Genomic DNA, 23068 nt, shown 5'->3' with positions numbered 1-23068 from the left:
ATTATGGATATTTCCATTTGGTGTGCGCCACCAATAAACCCGTGCGCACGCAAGGAACGAGCGCAGTCTGTGCCATCACCTTTTTTTCTGTTCCACGGGATCGATACCGCGACGCATCGCACGCGAAATTCACTCACCCGGGCGGCGGCCTATAGATATATTGCACGAACTCTGGGCCCGTGCGTGGAACGTTTCTGGGAGATCAGTTCTAACTTCGCTCTTGTCGCAATAAGCAGACATATAGCGAGCGCGGCCGGTCCTTTAAGGGGGACGAGGCCGTCGCTCCCTGGTTAATGTTGAGGTCCTTTCGGCGCGACGGGACGCCGATCTCTGACATCAATTTGCTACCCCCATGCGCATTAGTCATAACCGCGCTCCGTCCCCTTCCTCCCAGTCGCCTCCTCCTCCCTCGTGTCTCCTCTCTCCCTCTACCCCCCCCCCCTGCTCCCTCGTCTCCCCTCCTCCTCCTCCACCCACCAGCAGCAGCAGCAGAATCAGCCTCCTCCCCACCCCCCCCGGTCGCTTGATACATACATGCTCATGCGCGCTCACATAGGGCGCTGTACCTCGCCCGACGCAGCCACACAGCGGCTCCTGTCCGCAAACGCTCACAAAGCACCCGAGCGCGCGCGCCTTTCAAACTTTGCGCCGCGCTTTGCGGCAGGGAAGAGAAGGGGGTTGGTCCGTCTCTGCGCTACCGGCTCCGTCTACGCTCCGGTAAGTGAATCGGCCACGCAGCTTCCACCACCTCCTCCTCCTCCTCTTCTTCTTCGCTTCGTCGTTGTTGTTGAAGCAGAGGCTCAACTGGTAGCAGCAGCGCTCGCCGCGGTGACTGCCACCACCACCACCGCCACCGTCGTCGTCGTCGTTATCAGCAGCAAAGGCGCCTCCCCCCCCTCGCACCGCCGTGCACCGCCGGTTCCGTTTTGCTTCTCGAGCTCATTCGTAATTGCGCCGAGCCGCCGCCTCCTCCTCCTCCACTCGTGCCACTTTCGGGTGATCCTCCGAAGCCGGGGATTGGGGTGGGGAGGAGGGGTGGTCGAGTTGGGGTGGGGGGCCGTGGATGCCGAGGCTGCAGCCAGGGGGAGGCTGCTGGCCGCCGCTGCTGCTGCTGCTGCTTACGCGACTCGCTGGGGGTGTGCGCGCTTTTGTGTCGGCCGTGAATGCAGGACGCGTCCTCCCCCCCACCCACCCCCCCCGCATTCTTCACCCGGCTGGGCCTTTTTTTTCCGAGACATTGCCCTCCCTCCCTCGGCTCCCAGCTCCCAACAACACCACCCTCTCCTTCCACTCTGCCAGCCCAATGGCGATGATTATTATTATTATTATTGGCCCGTTTCCTTTGAGACGAGCAGACGGGAGGCGCTGGGACGGGCGGAGTGAACGAGCGAGCGAGCGAGAAGTGCGAGCGGAGAGCGGACCGCCGCTGTCGCGAGAATCCACGGCTCGCTCATTGTGGCAGTTCAGCGAGGTGTGTGGCGCGGGCTTGCCCAACGGGGACCGCGGTTTGAGTCCAGCTGCGGGGATTAATCTCCACCCCCTCCCATCGCCCTTGTTTGGGCTCTAAACCGCCGTCTCTGCCTGCCCACCCTCCGCGATGCTAGTAGCCGCGTAAATGCAATGAGAAGGCTGCCCCTGCAATCTGTTGATGCGTTCAGTCGCTCGCACGCTCGCTCGCTCGCGCTTCCGAGTAAATGCGCAGCGTCGAGCGAAGAGCGGACTCTCGTTTGCAGAAAATGTACGAGATAATGATGCCCGAGGTAATAATTAACCATTAAACGCCGCCTGTAATTACGATCTCGCCGTCCAGACGCTTTTGCACATTCTGTACCGCGCCCTCGATAACACGAACAACAGCCAGACAGACATTGTTTCGTTAAAGCGAAAAGCACGCGTTCTGTGTCCCTACCAAGAAAAGCCACCTGCTACCGAAACGAGCAAACATTAAAACCCCAAATCGTGTAAAGTTTTCATCGATAACCGTCATCGACCATGGACAAATTCACTGCTGGATGAATGCCTCCCCTCCGCAAGACGCTGCCTTGTTCTCACAATCCCGCGATGCTCAATGGGTCTTCTCCGCCTTGCACTTGATATTGCCCCTCGCCGTTGCTGTTGTTATTTGACCACCCTCTTAAGCAATGGGGCATATCGCGAACGGCTTGCACCCGACATGCCCGATCTCCGGCGGACTGAGCGGCATTTGTTGCGCGATTTCTCACGGCTCACAAACTTAAACCTGAAAGTAATGCGTGCGTATCATATACCCCTGTAGGTGGAAGAAGAAGAACGTGTTATACTGCCCCCTCCGCCGCACTTTGACGTCGACCGTTACGTCTGCCCACAACCCCCGAATTATAAGCGTAAGATGTGTATATGATCATCAAAACCTGTGGCGCTACGCGGGGGAGTGGAGGTGGGGGCTAACCCTACCCCCCGCGAAGGCGTTTGCGGACGCTGTATAGTAATGATAATACACCTTCAGCTTAATTGAGTCCTCGCAATGAATCGCTGCGTTAGGAAACGTTGCCACAAATTGCCAGCGCCCCAGCGGTGATGGATTTGTTGGAGCCCCGTGTTGCAAGCGCACCACCAGACGTGCAGCGGGGCAATGTGCCGCGCGCACGAGAGAGAGAGCGAGAGAACATAAAACGAGACGTTAATTATTCCCGACGCTAAACAATGTAAGCACTGCCCACTGCGTCCGATCAATCATCGATACATATGAAACTGTGGTCATTGCAAACATGATGCCTTGAATAAAGGTGTCAGTTTTTGTGCCAGTTAAAAGGGTAAAACCTATTCCTACATATGAAACTTTTGTGTTGTTGTTGCAGTCGGTAAAGCTGGTACGCTGCTTTGGCGAGGTTGCAATGCCTTTGCGTTAGTTGTGGATTGCTGGAATTGTGGTTATGTTTGATGCCAAACCTACTGCGGAATATTTAAAATAACACGTGTTAAGCCTTGTGCGCCGCCTAGAACATACAGTTTTGCTTGTAAATATCATACCAATATATCAAACCAATATATATCATACCAATGTATATATTATACCAATGTATATATTATACCAATGTATATATTATACCAGTGCTCCTGGAAAGATTCAATCTAAGAAGGCCGTGGCGCGTGGTGGATAGAATGGCAAAAAAATGTTGAGACAACCATGGGAAAGGAGGCTTTGCCTGCTTATTTATTTTGGCATATTAGGCTACTTAATGTAATTAGTGGGCAAATTGGTAAACATCAATCTTTATTTGCTCATTGAGATTAGTAATATATTTTTTTCCAAGGCAGACGTGGTTTACGTAATTAATTACAGCGGAGAGACCGGACTTGCCTTTCGCGCTACCAGCTTCGCTTGGCATTGTTCACCGCGTTTAACCGACCGGCCAGAAGCGCCGCGCAACGTGAGACTTCGCCTGCGCTGGAAACGTGAATGTGCCTGCGACTGGAAGGGGTGGGAAAAGTTTAGCCGCGGGTAGGAGAGGCGTACGGTGCCGGAGTTTTGAGACTGCGCGCCTCCAGTGGTTGGCGAGGCGCTTGTCAGTCACGCTTGCCATGCTGATGATGTTAAATTGTTGCAGCATGCAAAGTTAGCGGCGCATTCCCCGGCACCGTGATTGATGCAAACGCGCAGCTTTACCCCACCCCCACCCCCCCCGTGACCGTGGCTCACGATGCCCACGTGACACCGCACGCTGATCCGGTCTAAAAATTGAAGCGTTAAGTAAAAAAAAGGATTTGTTTTGATAGCTGCGACGCATTTATTAATGTAAAATGTAAACTCTGCCTGTGGAAAACGGTCGCTTGACTTTCACAAAAATGTATCAGACGCACATTCTCAATTGGCAACATATGTTTTCAGTAATGATTGCACATGGCAGGAGGTAACTTTCATCGAGCCGTTTTGTTCTATTTTGAGATAAATCATCAGCTTTGCGGATAGATTTAAAAAAAAAACCTCTTTAACGACAATAATTTTGCGTTGCCCTTCTGACAAACGGACACTTTTTTTTGCGATGCAGTGTTTCTGTGTTCACATGGAGGTTGGCGGCAGAGCCAGTGGACGGCTTCAGGAGTTGCCTGATCAATATCCGAAGCGCTGCCAGCGAGTGATGTTAGCGAGCACTGGCGGTGGGTAGGTAGTTAAGGTCTTCGTGGCTTGAGATTATTGGTGTGCCGACAAACGAGAAAAGGCAAACACCACCTCTTGCCCACGATCACCATGAGGGTGCCACAGTCCGTGCATGTTGCGGTTGAGGAGCAGGACGTAGTCTAGAAAGTTTTTAGTTTGTTGCCTTGCAATTCGCAACCCTCCCGGCCGTGCGGGTGCCACGTCCGCTGTGGTGTCTGCCCATTGCCCCGTGGAGGAGGCTCGCCCGCTCGGTTGGCCCGTGCTCTTTAAGTGCCAGGGTGGAGCGCTGGACCTTGGGACCTGAACCCTCGACCCTACTGCTCCGCAGACAGACACTCCAACTGCCGGGCCACTCGGGGTGGTGTCCCGGAAGAAATGCGAGACTCCCAAAAGACAATGAGCATTGGGGCGAACAATTAGGGACTAAGCAGAGCTTTTCTGCAAGCAAGTCGGGAGTGTTTGCCTTGGGGTCAGAGCGCATACCATCTGGGCCTCTGCCTGTCACAAGACATTGTTCCCGACAAATGCTGACTCTGCCACTATTTACCTCCAATTTCATGCTTGCTTTAGTGGGATGTATGCGAGGGGTTATACGTGGGTGTTTTCGTGCTTGCCCTCGCCTGCTCTCCATTGAAAAGGGTTAGGCGGACAACACTTACGTTCATTATGCCGCTATAATGGAATGTGCAAGAGGCTCCTAACTGCATCTAATTTGGCAAGATAAACACTGAGCACGGCGCCCCAGATGCCCCGAATCGCACACATTCACACAAAATTAGAATTGAAACCGTTGCTGGTTATTTGCATGTCTTACCGGGGCTTAGTAAAAAATAAAAAATAAAGTTTTTAATTATATGACGGGGTTCGGGATGGAAACGCTGTCGTCACGGCAACGACAAAAAGGAGCGAATCCCAGAGTCCTCTCTGCCGCCACTCGTTGGGAACAGCTCCCGTCGACCGGTGGGGGTATACACGGGACGGGATTAGCTATTCACCGCCTAGGTTCTCACAGATAGGTCGGAGCGCCGTCGAGTGAGTAAAAGAGCTGGCTGTCGATACCGAGAGGAATTAAGCAGTTTTTTTGTTGTTGTTGCTGCAATTGGCTCGGCTGCATCCATTCGGTATTCACACGCCGGCCCGCTACAACCGCGCGTCGGGCTGTCTCGAGCCGCAGTTTGCCGCCTTAGAGATAACGCGCAAGGCTGTTTTGTGTCCGTGTCACCATTGAAGAACTAAAGAGGGGCTGGCAACAAAGGAAGTGTTTCTGCATTGACCAATCTGAAAGGAGTGCTTCCAGCGCAAGCCGCTCAGTGTATAAGCAAACAATTTCAATTAACTATTTCGTTGTGTGGCATGGACCACCCTGCACGGACAAAGGTGCACCGCTAATGCACGCTTACCGAAGCGGGCGGCTGAAACTCACCCAGTAAGCCGTCTGGTCGCACTGTCTGGCTCGGGTTGAGGAGGTCAGAGGTTCAATCCCACGGTTCACCCTTCACCTAAAGCACTTATTTGACACAAATGAGTACCAACTGTGCCTCTTCCTGTTCGTAGGCAGAGACAAAAGAAAAACAAAAAGCTGGAATTTTAAAGTCATCGTCGCCTGTTGCGCGTGTAGACGAGAGGTTCGTCTCCGTGCCACAAATCAGGAGCGCCTTGAGATTTCTTGGGAGAGTTTTGAGCTTGGCTGTTTTCTAACGGTGCTTCGTTTGACGCATTTTCAACAATGTTACCTTTTGGCTCATTTACTGGCTTGAGTGATAACACGGCTTGCATTTCGCAGCCTAATCCTTGATGCGATTGCAACTCCCCAGGCTTTTTAGAACGCTTTGCCTTTGCTTATACGACAGAGTCATTAGACATATTTAAGTCTGTATTGAAAACTCGCCTCCTTTAACTTGGTATTTACCCCTCCTGGTTCTGTTCGTTTCCTGCTTTCAATACACGGGGCGCATTGGGATCTACCGAAGAAATTCGCCTTACAAATGTAACTTTGTATTACTATTAAGTGTGGTGCTGCTGTGCTGTGATGGGAGTCACTTGGAGGTGGCGTTGGTCGCCACGTGTCCTTGGCACTCAATGTTGAGTGATCATCACAGACTTCTGACGTTAATGCAAAACACCCTCTCTTGTGGTTAACTTTCTTAAAATGCCCCAGTTTTCTCACCCCCACCAGCGTAGCGTGTGATCTACTAAGTCGGTCAATCTCTCTGCGGCCCATTCTCCTGCTCTGCTCTGAAGGAGGGCCAGTTGCCTGAAACGTTGGCCTACTATGTATTGCTTATGTTGTAAGGCAGCGTATGTTTGTGTGTGGTGCTTGGCGGTGTAGGAAATCGGAGGTTAATGATGGGGACGGGATGTGGTGATATATATTTTTTGTTCAGTGAGGTGGCCGTGTTGATGTGTTTACTGGTATGTATATACCTATGAGGAATGTATCCGCGTAAACTGTACATATGCCTTTAATATAGAAAAAGCGTTTAAACTTTTTGCGTAAAATATTAACGAGCGGGGTTCATCGTTTTATTGGAAAACAGAGTTATATAAATAACCTGCAAAGAAAAGCTGGTACGTAACATTACGTGCAGTCGTAATGCCACTATACTAAATTACCTTTCCAGATTTCCACTGCTAGAAGAAACAGCGCCGCGGTCTGCGCATCTTAAATTAATGGGAGTCTCAAAATGAGTGTAAAATTAAATGGAAAAACTACAATATTTCTGAAATAATACTTTACATTACCTGCACTTATTGCCAATTAGGGTTTATCTTTGCCATGTGTTTCACCGCATTCTTTTGAATGAATGCATTTATTTGAAATCGACAGCAAGAAGTGACAAAATAACGGTAATGTTCAATGCATCCATTCATTTCCTTCCAATAAATGAATACGTAACATGAGCACATGAATATTGTATTGCTTTACAAGTTTCAGCTTATTTGAAGTGATCAGTATGAAAATGTGAATAAAAGTGACATTTCGAAATATGAAAAGGCAGCCGAAGCAAGAAAATGAAAGCAACAAATTATGAAGTGAGGTGTGTGTCGAGATTGCTCTTACAGATGATAGGATTGGAATTATAATTCTGCTTGTCCATATATATTACTACATATGCACGAATAATACGTGACATTAATGCTACGTAGATGCTGTTTCAGTGATGTGGTAAAGATAAATAATAAATATTCTCTGGGCGTAACGATTCGCTCCTCTGATGATTTGATGAAATGTCGCAAATTCAGGCTTGCAGTTCGATTCGGTCATTGATTATTTGTGTCTTCTCCCCCCCCCCCCCCAATCTGTGGTCAATGGTAGCACCTCCAGTGGCTGAAGAGTCACGTGGCACCACCCCATTACGTTAAACGTCGGAACCTGGGGGAGTGGAAATAAAAATGATTCTCACAAGTGATTTGACCGTGAGCTTAAGAAGTCAATATTAATCAATGGAATCTGCAATTTTGCAATCCCCCCCCCCCCCAATAATAATATAAAAAACACATTGTTATAAGGTTATCAGGAATGAAACGCGTCTGAAAGAATGGGCATTGAGGAGATGGAGCAATGAAATCGGCTCGTGCACAGGTGCTAGGGGCGCCGCAGTGGCCAAATGTCAACTCCCTCACTTGGCATGCAGAAATTCGTGGGTTTGATCCTGACCCTGACACCTGCTGTATATTTGGAGTTGGCGTGTTCTCCCCGTGGTCACGTTGATTTTTCTCCGGGTCCTCCGATATTCCCTCCTCAGTTTAGAAACGTGCGTTTAGAGCAATTTGGCTGCCGTAAATGTCCACGCGATGAACCACTTCGTTGAGCTATCATTTGTGGCCGGGTGGCTTCTGGTAAAATAAATATAGTTAATAGTAGTTTAGTTTAGGAAGATTATTGGATTGACCATGTCTGAAAATGATGGTGATGCATGATTTAAGATAGCAGCAAACATTATCTTCCCCTTAACTACTTTGAACGTGTTATCAAACAGAGGAACACGCGCGCGCACACACACACACGTTGTTTCGCAATCATTTTTTTTATTAGCGTATGTAGATCTGCAGCAGAAGCGGCGGCATTGGCACAGGTTGGTTGGCCCGCAGTGTTAAGCAAATAATTTTTATTCCGACAAAGCGAGTGCACAAATACGAATGCTTGCCGCGCTTGGCGAGACAGGACGGGGACAGATCAGTGGTCGTGCATGACACGAACGATCCCGCAGAGCACAGCCGCAACGAGGAAGGTGGAAAACGGCCCTTGCCCTCCCAGGGCGAGAGATGAGGATCGCTATCCGTGGCATCTTCTGTTGCACGAAGGGACATTCGGAGGAAGGGGTTATTGGTAATCTTGGCTCGTAAACGCGTTCTGACGATTCGTTGGTTTTCGATGTTTGCCATCCGTTTTGGGTAACAGCACCCATGAACTTGTTATTTAAAAAGCACATATTTACGTGAACTAACCGTTAGTGTTTATAATGGTAATAAATGAAGGCTCTGACTAAAACCACTATTAGATGCTGGGTTGACTGTGCAGGTGTTTTGGCCATACTTCACCACGCTGATCAGTGCACGTTGAAGAAGTGGAGGCCGACCCAGGACTGGTTCGGATATCACTCGCGACTGATGTTAGCCGTGGCCGATAATTTAACACAATTTATGAACCACTGCTCCACCCCTTTACCTAAATTGGAGTTTGTTAAATTATTATAATGTGTGCTCCATTTCATAAGTCAATCCTTCATATTGCGATTGGTCTAAGACATTTAAGGTTCAAATATTTGTTTTAAAAAACGATTCCCGCTGCAGTTATATAGATTGCTGAGTAAATATGTGTTTGGGATCTCGCACCCACCACACACACACACGATGTGCGATCGGACATCTAAAGCCATTCCGTAATCTCATGGAATGTACACAATCTTTATCGTGTCAATAGTTTAAGCAGTGTAAAAATATATACTCACAAATGTATTGAATTCTTGAAGTCTAGAATTGCCAAAATATTGGTCTGATACTGCAATGTGTAGAGATATTGACAAATTATTGTATATATGTGAATGTGTTGGGTGTGACACTGAACTTGCAATCCAGATGTTGTCAATGGTTTGTTCCCCAGATGCGCCGAGCGTTTCTGAATATCTCCTGCCTCTGTCCACTCAGCAGTATAAGTGGGTACAACCACAGTTAACCGATCGGTAGGCCACGTGTGGGGTAAAGTGTGGGTAACTCCCACCTCTTCAAAGACATCTAGCCAATGTGGAAGACCATCTCTAGAGTGGCTCTAGAGCTCTGTAGTTGAGATGCTTCCCCTGGAGTGGTGTAAACAAGGCATTGCAGGACAGAGCATTTATATATTTTCACCTATCTGCGTGTATTGCTATTTTATTGGTACATTAAGTTCCCATTTTAGCTCCAATTCGGTCTCATTCAACAGGGTGTGAATTTTTTTTCTTAAGAGTTCCACCTACTTGGACCGCACAGTACCCATGCTGGAGCCTCGAAGTGACGCACGGTGTTACGGACACGGTGCCTTTTCTGTAAAAGGAAAACGAAACAGCTCCGCTAGTTGCAAGGCTACTCATTGCTCTGAAAAAAAACCCCAAGGGCTGAAGAACAGCTGCTGCTTGGAAGTCTGCGTAACACGCTTTCTTTTACAGGAAAGGTAGCGTTAGGGCTGCTGCAGGCAGCTAATTTGAGCTGTGTGTCCAGATCGTTCATTGTGTGGGGGTTAGTAAACGTTTGGCCCCATCACCGCTGGTTTCTCACTCTTTTCATCATCATCAGCCATGGTCAATGAACTGCTGAGAGAAGCACCCCCCCCGCCCCCGCACCATCCAAGCCGCCACCATCTCTCGCGATTCTCCAATTGAATAATCCGTTTAGCACCTTTCACGTCGTCTGATTTCATCGCTCTTGTCTCCGCGGTGGACGTGAACCTTCGGAGGCATTTCACTCATCCTCTCGGGCGCGTTGCATCGCTCGCAATGTATAGCCCCCTCATCAATACACTGCTGGGTGAAGGGCATCCGCATGCCGAGTCAGCCATGGTGGTTTGCTTGGCGACATTTCGCCATTTCTGATCGGTGCGAGCCAGTTAAAGGTTTTTGGGTGGTGGGCGGCCGGAATCGAGCTCGGGTTGCCGGGTTCGTGGTGCAGTGCCACTCGCCACTGAGCGAGCCCGCTCCACCCACCCTGGATGTTCGAAATAGCCTGGTTACATTTCCTCCATTGGAATTCGGCGCATCGCTGGCACAGAGGATTTGTGAAGCGATAACAATGCAGTTTCTTGCGACTGGAACATGAGCGAAAGTGTGATATCGCTGCTTTAAGTCACACTTGCTGACCCAGGTCATGAGCGACTATTATCTCTATAATCCGGGAACGCTCTGTATTGGATGATGCCGTCATATCTGCAAAAAAAATATACACCCGTTTTGAAATTCATTCGAAAAAAAACCCGCGTTAAATCATGAAAGACATGACAAGATTACGCATGAAGCAGTGTCAACTCTCTACATTTGAAGTAACTCTCTGATCATTTAAAATGCATACGTGTGTAATGATTCTGTAGTGTGGTGGCCTATTACTTGCAACAATTCGCATGAAGGTGACCTGTGAACAATGCATTTATTGTAAAGTTTAATCCAGTCGGGTTTTTTTTCTGCTTTGGTAATCGTGACACATACCTGGTCCGTGAACGTGTTAAGCCCGGCTGAAAAAATTAATTCACACGATCGTTTGCAAATGTTTTCAGATAACGTTACTCCTGTGAGATTCAGTGTTTTTTTTATAATTTGGCATGTGAATGTGCTTTTGTTTTTTTCAATATATATACAAGCACAGGTTTTAATATTTACGTCTTTCTGTCTAACCATAAATTAACAGAGGTAGCGGAGAATAACCTTAGAACATCTCACAGCTGGTTTGTGAAATCCGCGTGTTCAATGCTTGCAATGACATTTATGATTACAAATCTGCACGCGGCTCATAAATCCCCCAGATAAAGACGGCGGGGAGTATGCTTCTAATTTCCATCAAAATAAAAGGGGGGTTTTAGAGCGTAGATACCTTGGTGAAATAGCTTGGTATGTTCATCTCCCCTTACAATGCCGGTCGTGGGCAAATGCAATTGTGAATATTTTTTTAATGCGGGGAGAGCTTTAATCGCCATGCGGGCACTCTCATGCGCTCCCTAGCGCGCTTTAGGCTGAAAAATGCAACCCGTGGTTGAGGGATGGGAGCAACGATTACTACCCCAAAGCTTGGCTGACCCGCAACTAGTTTTATAATTTTGAAATTAGTTGGTTTTACTTTTCCCAGTATTAGTATTTGAAGGCTGCATTTCTGATGTTTAAAAAATATATATATCATTGCTCATAAATTAATTAAAGCAGTGTTTTTTTTTGTTTACAGAGATGGTGGTAACACAAGTTAAGTAAATGTTGCGGCGTTTCATATTTATTATGCTTTCATTTTATCCTTTTAGATGCATATCAGGAGCTGTGTATAGGGGGGCTGAAAGCGATAGATTATAAAATGATTGATTTTAATTAATATAGTTATTGCTGGCCTCTAAATAAGCTTGTGGATTTGAAAATGCACACGCTGGTTCTTAATGGAGGTGTGTATTTTAGTCTCGCCAAATGTTGTGCCACCATACTCACACGATAAGTCTGAAATAAAGTAATCAAGCAGCCAGTGATCCATTGCTTTCGCAAATTGCACCGGCAAAGGCTTCCTTGTCTCCGCTAAATCTAGCGCCATCGCTATCTTTTGTTGTTCAGGTATTGCACATTACCGCCACTTTCACCATTGCTTCCACGTTGTGAGGAATATTTAACAGGGGTCGCGCATTGTAACGGGTATGCAAGGGCTTTGCACCGATCCTTTGGGCGGTTTGAATGCATTACCGCGGCCTACGGGTTTCACTGTGGAGCGACGTGTTCACGTCTGTTCACCGTCGACCGTCGGGAAGTGGGAGACGCATTCAATCTGCTGACTTTTTTTTTTGCGGCAAGGCCCTCATTTCCATTCCGTCAGAAAGTGGTCCCATCTGTGTGGCATTGAAAGCCCCCCCCCCCCCCCCCGTGCTCTCTGATGTGTGAAGGAAGCTGCAGCCACAGTCAGGGCCCAGACATTCATTTGATCAGAGCTCCCCTCCCCGGACCCCTCCGCACCCCAACCCCGCGAGCCCTCCAAATCCTCTTGCTTCAACTCCTTTTCTCCACCATTGCCGCACATTGATGCAGATGTAATAAATGCAGCGCTGGGAGCCCTCCCCCCCCCCCCCCCCGTGCAAGCTGTGAGAATGATATTGAGGCTGCCGAGCCCGGTTAATGGGGGGACACTCCGCTTTCCCAGAACTTGTCCCAGCTGGCTTGGGCTGCCCCGCTGAGAAAGCAACCACCTCCACCCCCCCCCGCCCCCAACAGACCTCAAGTCTCGCATGTAGGGCTCACTGGTGACAGTAACTGTGGCCAGTCGAAATCCACGCAAGGAGAGCAAAACCGCGCATCGTGCGAGGCGCGGTTCCCTGCTGCGTACGATGGCCGGCGGAGATTACGGCAACGGGTTTTGTTTTCCACTGGCACACCTGGCCAGTGGACGCCAATTCGAGTATTTCGCATTCAGTAATTGAATGATGCCGGTCATTATCTCCAAAGTGTTTTCGGGGTCGTGCTCCCCCCCCCCCCTACCACCCCACCCCCTTGTTGTTGCTCGGCACAAGGTCCGACGTTTTGATCCACGTGCTGGCCAGCGTCTTCAGAGGTTTTTTTTTTATTGAGCGAGACGAGTGAAATGGTGGACATCGTGCCCCGAACGTAACACGCAGGCAAGGCACAACTTCGAGAAACCGCACCGCGCATCTCGCGCGGCACAACCGCAAACACACGACGCAGTCGTTCGTCGTTGCGCTTGTACACTCAATGATCGGCGGAAGTAGCAGGACGGGAAATACACGAATAGATTAGCGAACACACGCCCTCTCCAAAAATGCTAATTGTATTTAGAGGAGGCTTAACTTGACCTGTAAGAGCACAAAGCATGACGAGTCAAGTTATTGCTCGGGTTGTGATTGCTTGTGAGTAGCACCTCTTGATGGACATGTAAATTGCGTTTCAAAAATATATGCTGCAGCATAGTCAATGTTTTTGAACGTCGCCAAAGGATACAGACCATTTTGTTTAACAATACTCAGTTGGTGCAGGGTATGGTTCGAGCAAGGTTGGGTCTGATTCGATTCGTCGCTGATATGGGCCGCGGCTGGGAGTTGAACTCCTGCACTTTTGCCGGGTTCGTAGCGCTGCAACTCTATAGCAAACTACTCATCAAATTTTGAATATAAACTACTCATCGGTATGATTTATCGAAAGCCGTTAGTTGGTGAGTCTTGTAATTCCATTGTCAGCCAGGTGTAACAGTGAGTGTCGTAGGAGCCAGGGTGAGCCCCGTTTGGCCCTTACACGCGGCCGGCGCGGCACCGCTGATGGCACCGCTGATGGCATCGTCGACGCTCGTTTAGAATTGCAGTAAATAATCACGATTACCAATGCGAGGGACTTGCACATTTTGAATTGTGAAGTTATTTTTAATTTCTTACATTTTTATTTCTTTCAAATGATATATATACAGTCGTTAATATGATTGCATTGTTTAATTGCGTTATGGGATGCTATTAGCATAAATGACGCTATATAAAATGAAAGTATTATTATACGATTTGTATATGCTAGTATGGTATACGCAGCGCTGGCACAGTGGTTAATGTGCTGCGCTATGAACCCAGAGAGCTAAACTCGATTCCCAGCCACGGCTAACAGAAGTGGTGAGCGACATCTGAGAACCAATCCACCAACGGCCATCGGGGATTTTTTTTGTATTCTTGACCATACTTCACCACGTTGGTCAGTGTGGGTTGGCGATGGGCAGGCGAGGGAGCAGGAGCGGTATTCCCAGCTATTACAGGACCAGAATGTGCTGCGATGCCTTGGCTGCAGATACTGACGGCTCCCTTTGTTGTGTTTTGGGGAAATGCATTGCTCCAGGCTCCTTTTTTTAAGCGTCAGGAATTCAGAATTCTTACTGCCAGCGGGCTCATGGCAACCTGCTCATAATGAGCCATTGTCTGTAAAATTGTACAAAAATATGCACTGATGCGATTCGAGTTTGAAAAGTCACGTGCGTACTTGCACACGGATTCTTTAAATAACTTAGAAGTCAATGCTTCATTATAAAGTAGCAACACCCCACCACCATTACTCCCGTGTATGCAAGAGCTTTAATATATGAGAGTAGTAAATAACCACGTATGGTATAGTTACATAAGCTGGTTTATGGGATCTCATTTCGGAGGCATGACAATTCAATTTGTTGCACAGTTCACGGGTTGTTTTTTTTAATTAAAATAAAAACTAAGTGTGAAAGGTATTATTATCGTGGCCAGGGGGAGTAAATAATTAAACAAATGTTCACGAAATCATGTTTTGTAACAACTTCTAACGATACATTAATGTAGTTGTGATAAGAATTTAATTTTTTTAAAGGAACGCGTTTATTAATGTTTTCTAAGGCAGAAATACATTGACGATGGCAGCACGGTCCGAATAACAGCAACGGTGTGCAATAGACGAAAGCTGCATTGCCGACTGATTATTTTTACTTTCGGTTCCCGCATGCAATGCTGCAGCATCCACCTCACTCGCTATAGCACCCACGTTCTTGTGTGCAGATAACAATGACCACGGGTTTGTTTGTTTGTTTTTTTCAGCTCATCGTATGAACGCTGCAGTGGTAAGGCCGCCATCCGTTGCAGTCCCTTACAAAACAATGTGATTTCCGCGAATGCTGTCATGCTTTTGTTCCAATGGAACAACACTTCAGTTGCCTGCATCTATACCAACTCCACAGGGTAGAGCCAGAGCTCTATTGTCAGGCCAAACACCGTTTCAATCAACCGAGCTGGGCTTTGCGCGTAACCTTTGTTTACCCGATAGACATATTGAATAAGAAACGGCACTGACTGGACTTTAGAGGGGTGGGCGGGTGGGGGGGGGGATGCTGATAGATTTTGAGATGGAATGCTTGACGCTCGTTTATCAAGGGCACTCCTTTGGCCACCTTCCCACCCCCCCCCCCCCCAGGGCGCCGGTGATAATGGTTTACGCCGGGGGAAGAGCGCACGGGGGCTCTCTCGCTCGCCTCCGTTGGCTTCGCCGCTGCCGCGAGAGCGGAGACAGCGTGCGCGCTGTGCGAGCGAGTGAGTGAGCGTGAACGGCTCCGGCCGAGATCCGCCGTGCAGCGAGAGAGCAGTGAGAGCGAGAGAGAGAGCAGCGAGCCCAGCTTTGTGCGTGCAACCGCGGAGACGTTGGCATAACAATGCTGCCCGTGTGCAACTTGGGTGACTTTTTGTACGTGGGCCGGTGGATGGGAGTTCTCTCGCAAGCCTGCTGCTGCTGCTTGTAATGCTGTTGTTCGGTATGTTGCGGGTAAGTGCTGCAACGATGCGTCTTTGCCCTCGTTTGTTGTTGTCGTCCTATTGGCTTCGGTTCCTTGTTGGTACGTGGTTATATATTTAAAAAAAAACGCATCGATGTAAGTTGAGAAATGCACACGTGGAATTTGCATGGCAAATGTTACAAACTTCGTGTGAACTATTTTTAAAGCTGTAGCATACCTTGGGTTTCAGATGAGCCGCAAATGATAGACAGAGACACTAATTACTATGCTTTCCCCACTAATTAGTCGGCCAAATTGACATTTTAATTACCCAAATGTGGCACTGTGTTGCAATCAAGCGGTGCAGTGGTTCGTGGTGTGGCGCTGTAAACCCAATTACCTGAGTGTGATTCCTGACCGCGGCTCACACCGGTGGCGAATGTTGTCTGAAGCGGTCTTGGGGACATCTCCCTTCACCAGCCCGCACTGATCAGCGTGGTGAAGTATGGTCAAGTAGCCTCCGATGTCCGACACGGTGTGGGGAGGCCTTCATCCAGCAGTGCATTGACAAAGTGCTGTGAATTGTTGCGTTTCAGAAATTAAGGTATAACGTGAAAAGCAGACGATTAAAGACAATCTGGAACTTTGCAGATTTGTTAACCACACAGGACATGACCACAATGTGCAATTGCTATTCTCACATTGACTCGGAGGAAAGGCCTTTCGCATAACTGCAAAGACAGGTTCACGATTAGTATGATTAATGTTCTATAACATGAGCAAACGTCAATGACTTGTACTATTGTACGTAACGGACTATTTTATAGGAACCCAATAAAACGATCATAACATTAGGCTTGATTTTTGTGTGCAGCATATATGTGTAATATATACACACACAACTTATCAAAACTGTACATTTCATTTATTGTTCGGGTTAAAGCAAACAACCTTGCGTCAACGGGCATGTCTTTTTGTGCGGCATCTGACACCAGCCGATTTTAATTCGTGCTATTTTTTTAATGCCAAGTATAGTTTTGCAGTTATCCATGAACTTGGACATGTGCCCGGCTAGTGGCTCCCACTAGTGGTAGACAATTAGTTGGAAGACCTCGCCTGCTAAAATGCTAACCTCTTTTAACTATCGGTGCACATGCTTACGAATATGCACACAGCGCACATGTGACCAGAGTGTTCGGGGTTCATCATTTAATTCACAGCCTTGTAGTGTAAAAAAATAAGAGTGAACGCATTGAAATGTGTAACGCTAATGAGAAAAGTGCGCTCGTGTTCAGCTTGCTGTTCGAATGACTTTTAATTTCCTTATAAAAATTCTCCAAAATGACGACATTATTATTTTTTGTGTACTATATTATATAGTTTTGCATGATACTGGACCAATTTCTTACAGAGAGAGGTTTTCTTGCCTATAAACAGCAGGCAGTTCACCAGCATTTGGTTCAAGCAAGCCTTACTACCGATTACACACTTGATGTCGAAACCGATCCAGAGATTTGCTTGTGTTGAACCAATGCCGTTGACATTATGCACTCCCAGAAGGCCGTGTGGCCAGTGGGTTGTGTAAAATATACTGTTGCATTTTGTGTGGAAAGACGAATGTAGGAAGGAGGCATTATTTATTTTAAAGGGCCCTCTGAAATAGCAGACACTTTTCTGCGAACGCCTAAATGGAAACACAATTCTTCTGTTAATTCCTCATGCATTCGTAATGCGGCTCCTTTGCATATAAATGCACTGCTATATTGAGTGGTACAAACTGTTATGTGAACTGTGGTTTCTGCACTAATCAGCAAGGAATTATCGCAGGGAAAGTTTGCGATTGAATTGAACACCTATTAATGGGATTGTTATAATGGACTTTATATAAATACAGCACCGTATATCTAAAATTACTTTTTAAAATAATTCAATCAAGTCGTGTATCTTGATCGTATTAAATATTTTAAGATAGTGGATACCAAACCTCTTATGGATTCGCAGACCACCATGCCCCATTAAAATATACATTTTTTAAATAAAAATGTTCTCTCGAAACATTGCCACAAATCGGCCGATTAATTCAATAGCCAGCTGTGTTGCTGAGTTTTGAATAACAAAAAAAAACAGTTGTGCAATGGGCAATTATGGAGGTAACTATCTACGGCCTTACGGACCACGTGATGGAGACCGCTGTCTTAGGGGGATATTTTCCCTCTGTTTTCTGAAATGTAAATCCACGTGAAGGAGCGAAAACCATCACACGAACTCAATTCTTCCTCGCAGCGGCTTCTGGCTCGCCATGAAATGAAGACGGTCACTGCATCACGCGATTTCAGATGCGCATCTGCGGCCGTCTGGAACGCTCTTCCTTCTGATATTAGGAAGCCACTGGAGCTATGCACTTTTAAATCTAGGTTGAAAATTAATTTCTTTAGAACAGTCTTTTGTGTTTAGTTTGTTGTCCTTCTCCCACACCTCCAACAAGCACGGTTGGATATGTGCGATGTGAAAGAAGTTCAACATACATACAAGGGGAATTTTATGTGGCTGGCCACTACACGTTCAGTTTGTTCCGACTCATAGCTAGGAGTCAAAATGGATGCCAACAGCGAGGACTGCAAATAAAATATATTTACAGCTGCGTTGAATCAATGTGTTTAAATAAAGGCCTTCAGTAGTGTCAAACAAACTTGATACATTACCTTCTGATAATGGTGACTAATCGTTCTCACTTCTAAGAACTAAGAGACAAGCGTCATTTATTTTTAGATAACTCCTTAACCCTTAGCTCAAACTCGCCCAGATTGTGTGAAGTGGGAGTTGCAGTGGTGGCTGCCTCCAACACCCGAGGAAATTGATAAATGGACGTTGGTCACCCAGCAACTAAAGAACAAAGTGCATTGGATGATGGACATGCATTATAAAGTCTCGACTCCTGAAAACCAAGCAACGAGCCTTGGAGGCCACACATTGCCCAGAAAATACGATTCCCACCCTTGCAAAAGACTTGAAATCCTTTTTACAAACAATACAGTTTTGTATTAAATTAAGGACTAAGGACAATTTAATCGAATCAATGAAAAAGTTTAGGTTTTAATGAATGGTTATTGATAGAAGCTAATGTTAGTTATTTTAATGGTTAACTTCATTTAGTAAGCACACATTGTCGCGCAAAAGTATACCCAGTGATGCAATCTGTGAATGATACTGGTGTGTTAAAAATATTATACATTTCAGCAATTCTTTATTCAGTGCTGGATGATAGTCTTCCCCATATCACGCCGGTCATGGGTGGGTTGGGGGCTGTTGTCTGACCCATGGTTCACGAAACTTTCCACTGATGTTAGCCTTGGCCAGGAATTTAACTTGGAGCACAAGTCAAAATAGTTGATGTCGGGTCTGAAGGTCATACATGGACCATGCGCTAAACAAGGAAGATGCGTTACAGTGAGATGTTAATGCTGCAGGGAACTTGGGTGATATTGGTTGCAAATGTTATTAATACCAACCCACACTGACCAGCGTGGTGAAATATGGTCACACATCTTTCATCCAATGGCAGTGCGGCTAGATGTTGATGGCTTTGGTCGTCCTTCGACCAACATCGAATCGATCATGGCTGATGATGATGTTGAAGTTCAAGTAACTTAATCATATTGCATTTCTATTTGGTAAAGGTGCAGCCCCGGTATTGCCTTGCTCACAAACATAGCTGGCAGAAGAGCCTCCACTAGGAGAAGCTCTAGAGATCTCCTCCAGAGGAAGATGGGGCGGGGGATACCGACACTTTACCCTACCACACACAACCTGCCAATCGACTGATTGGCAGGTCATCCAGCAGTACCCATGCGTACTGCTGGATGACCAGAGGTGGGGGACTTCGAGCCGGCGAACTCAGGATAGCAGGTCCATTGTGCTGCTAACCATCATAATCCGGCAGCTTCCCCAATTCCGTTAGAGTTTAGTTGTTTTTGAGTGCTGTGATTTCTAGCTCTTTGGCGGATAATGTGGTACAGGAGTAGTGCAATTCTGTCTCACCGAACTGACAAAACCACAAAACGTCCTCGCAAACACCAATCCAAACCCACGAATAAGCTTTTACGTACCGTATGCTTCATATTACACGCTGCCTTTCATATATAATTGTCTAAAATATGCTTCATTATTAGAACAAATTCCCTCTTGGAAGTACTTCAAATGTACTTTAAAAACCAAATAGCAGCATAATTAAATGAATTGTAACCTTTAATCATCACTGCCTATGAACTATTGTGCAGGCAATGTATATGGTTTATGTATCATTTTAGGCTTTTTCCCCCGCTTGCATTCGCGTGAATCTAAACTCTCTACGCTTCGTTGCTCTCGTCCAAGTTCACCGATAGTCAATTATAAACGGCAAAGAGAAGATAAAACACACAAGCCCAATTCTCTCCCACCTCCCCCCCCCCGGTAAATTAAATTAAAAAAAGTAATTGAACTGCTAAGTCGTCGGTGCCAAACAAGTTTGTAACTAAACCAGATAAGCGGTCTGTCAGCGCTAAGCCGATCGGGTCGCTATCTGTGTTCCGCTTACGATCGCTGCTCAGATTACGCCTCCTGCACTGAGAGGGTTTCTTTGTCCACGGCGAATGCTGTGTCAGACTGCCGAGCGCAATCTGGGTGCTCGGGGTGACAACCTAAGGTGTCGTCTGCTCGTGGCGGCTCGAGCAATCGAAAGAATCCTCGCGGATGATTGTGTGAACTCCCCAACTGCCAGCCTCATCGTGGTCGCCGCGCACATCAAAATGAAAGTTTCGAGAAGGCTTTGGAATGAACAGGGATGATGCTGCTGCTGCTGCTGCTGCGGTTTTCATGCGGGACTCACAATCCGGAGGTCGTAGGTATGGACCCCGATCTCCTGACGCGGCATTTGAAACAGCGGCGGTGGGAGGGGGGGAAGCTTCTTAAAGTCCCGTGCCCTCTGTCGATCCTGTACACGGGTACACCGCAGTCGCCGGGCACGTCGTGTGTGGTAGGGTAAAGTGTGAGTACTCTCAACTTTTTTCCCCGAGATGTTTGGCCAGTGTCGAAGAGGGTAATTTGTCCTCTTATCTCCCACCACTGGCCAGACGTCATGCAAAAGCGTGGGAGTGTGCACACTTCATTCATTTATTTATTCGGTGATTTATAAACTGTGACGGACCCATTAATTATACTGGTGGGCGGACGGAACCATAGGTGGGATTTTAAAGAAAACTTTGGCCGCTGTGTCAACTGTTACTCCGGGAAGTTGAATCAAACCGAGGGACCTCTGGATTGTAATCCCCGTGCGTTGACCATTAACAACCACGGCAGCATCCCCGGGTTTAGCCACGCGGGCAAGTACAGCAAACGCTGACGTTATAGGAAAGTAAAAATAAAAGCCAAGAGGGATCTAACAACGACGATGGCATGATTAACAAGAGGCACGAGCGGTGGTTTTGGAACGAGACGGCTGTGCGGCATCACGTGGCCCCGTGCCCTTACCCCAATTGCGCTCGCGTTGGGCACACGCGTTGCACATGAGTTGTGGGCACACGCGTGGGTACACGCGTTGGGCACACGCTTGGGCACACGCTTGGGCACACACATTGGGCACACGTGTTGGTACACGCGTTGGCACACGCTTGGGCACACACATTGGGCACACGCGTTGGTACACGCGTTGGCACACACATTGGGCACACGTGTTGGTACACGCGTTGGGCACACGTGTTGGTACACGCGTTGGCACACGTGTTGGTACACGTGTTGGCACACGCGTTGGGCACACGCGTTGGGCACACGCGTTGGTACACGCGTTGAGCACACGCGCGTGCGACTGCTGCTGTGATTGCCGTTAACTACAGCAACACAACAGCTAGAGCGCTTTGCCGCCAGCGGAGAATGTGTGCGCGCGTGTTTTTTTCTTTCCCCCTTCGCGAAATGTAAATGTATGGGCTTCGTGCACTGCTGGGAAACGTTGGGGCTGCCGCGTGACACGCGGAATTGTTATTAGTCGATAGAGTAATGACGGAAATGCTACCGCTGGGCAGTGCAGGTAAAAAAAAAACATAATGTTCTGCGTGTGCATTGAATTGCATTACCCCTTTGAAAGCTTTTGCACAAAATTTCGGCCAAAATATTGTTTTGAGTAAAATATATTATTAAGTGACGTCAAAGTGATATCCTGTTCAAACAAGCACTGAGGCATCGGTACTTCATCTCTCGCTTACAGCCCTGAGCCAGTGCTGGAGACGCTTACACTCCTATGGTTTAAGGATAAAAATGCAGTACATCCATAATACGCCCCTCCCACCCCTGTAAAGTGGTACAATAATTGATTGACTTCGGAGGAATGATGGGCCAAGTTGAACCCCCTACTAAAATTTGAGCGTGGAACATTCTGATTGCGAGTAGCTCACTGCGGCTGAGCTAACGAGGCCGGGTTTTACGTTTAAATGTTTTATATTCCGATGCGAAGCTTACTTTTTAAAGCCCAATGTTTTAATAAAAACAAATGCGTATGTTGGGAAATGTTTTACATCGCTGCAAGTGCGTTTCGATGAATGTGCTCTTATGGGGCTGGTAGTTTAACTCCAAATGTTTTGGTCTTCGAGCCCGTGTGCTGAAAATACACTTGGTAATATCTGTTTCGGAATACGATGATACACGAGATAAAAAAAAAGTTTGGTGGTGCGTTGGCACGTGAGTAGCCTTTGGTAAAATAACAAAGCGTCTGCATTCGCCTGGTGTAAAGTATGGTACTTTAGCCGTGTGATTCGTCTCGGAGCTATTCTTCAAAATGTGGACATAAAGTGGGGAGTGGTGGTGTAGCGGTTAGCGTGCTGCACGACAAACCCGGCAACCAGAGTTTGATTCCTGCTCACGGCAAACACCGATGTCAATTATCTGCACAGGCTCCTTGGCCTCCCCTAGGTCGACTCGGCCTCAAATGAGTACCTGGTGCGGTGTGTAGTAAACCTCGTCACCGGGGGGACAAAGGCGGCCGGACGTGCGTGTTGCTGGCCATCCACTCCCTCGTCTGCCGTGCAGGTCTTCAAAGGTGCAAGGCACGAACAGCACTTGCCCCAAACAGCCTGTTAATACGATCAGGGGGGATCATTGTCTTTGTACATTCATATACACATCAAGCCGTTGGCTGTCTTTCCAACTGTGTGTCTGCTGTGTAAAAAAAGAATAACATAGGTGTATCTGGGAAGAACTGAAAGTGTGCAATTGATTACAGTTTTATCTGACTGAACCTAAGAAGAGGTTATTGATTGGTTCCAGCCGAGATGAATGCAGCTCAAACTGTGTAGCTTTGAGATTGGACTTTGCAAAAAAAAAATTCTCGCAAAAGGCTTGTGGCATTTGGGTGTAGCTGCTTGAGTTCTGACATTTGTTTGAAGTTTTGTTGACTAATGATTTATTTTCATTGTTCTATGTTCATAGTGGAGTCTGAATTGTTGTTTGGGTGATTTCATTCATCAATTTTAAGTCTCCAAA

At 47.3% G+C, this 23068-nt stretch overlaps 1 protein-coding gene across 13 annotated transcripts in view; it reads left to right on the top strand.

Annotated features, from left to right (window-relative positions):
* The first annotated feature begins 497 nt into the window (after positions 1 to 497).
* The window catches only part of LOC116952152 (teneurin-4-like), a 430454-nt gene continuing 407883 nt past the window's right edge, over positions 498 to 23068 (top strand). For 6 of the 13 annotated variants that reach the window (XM_032971253.2, XM_032971254.2, XM_032971252.2 and 3 more), the window contains exon 1: positions 499 to 717. The gene's annotated coding sequence lies outside the window, so the exon portion shown is untranslated. Of the gene's footprint in view, positions 718 to 15262; positions 15613 to 22538; positions 22626 to 23068 lie in introns of those variants that run through there. The other 7 variants (XM_032971246.2, XM_032971251.2, XM_032971247.2 and 4 more) reach the window with 3 other exon arrangements.

Source organism: Petromyzon marinus, chromosome 45 (genome assembly GCF_048934315.1).
Source record: "Petromyzon marinus isolate PM22_M1 ecotype Great Lakes invasive population chromosome 45, UKy_Petmar_22M1.pri1.0, whole genome shotgun sequence".
NCBI lineage: Eukaryota > Metazoa > Chordata > Hyperoartia > Petromyzontiformes > Petromyzontidae > Petromyzon > Petromyzon marinus.
The sequence above is the reverse complement of the archived record's forward strand: the minus strand, read 5'-3'. Positions and strand labels throughout refer to the sequence as shown.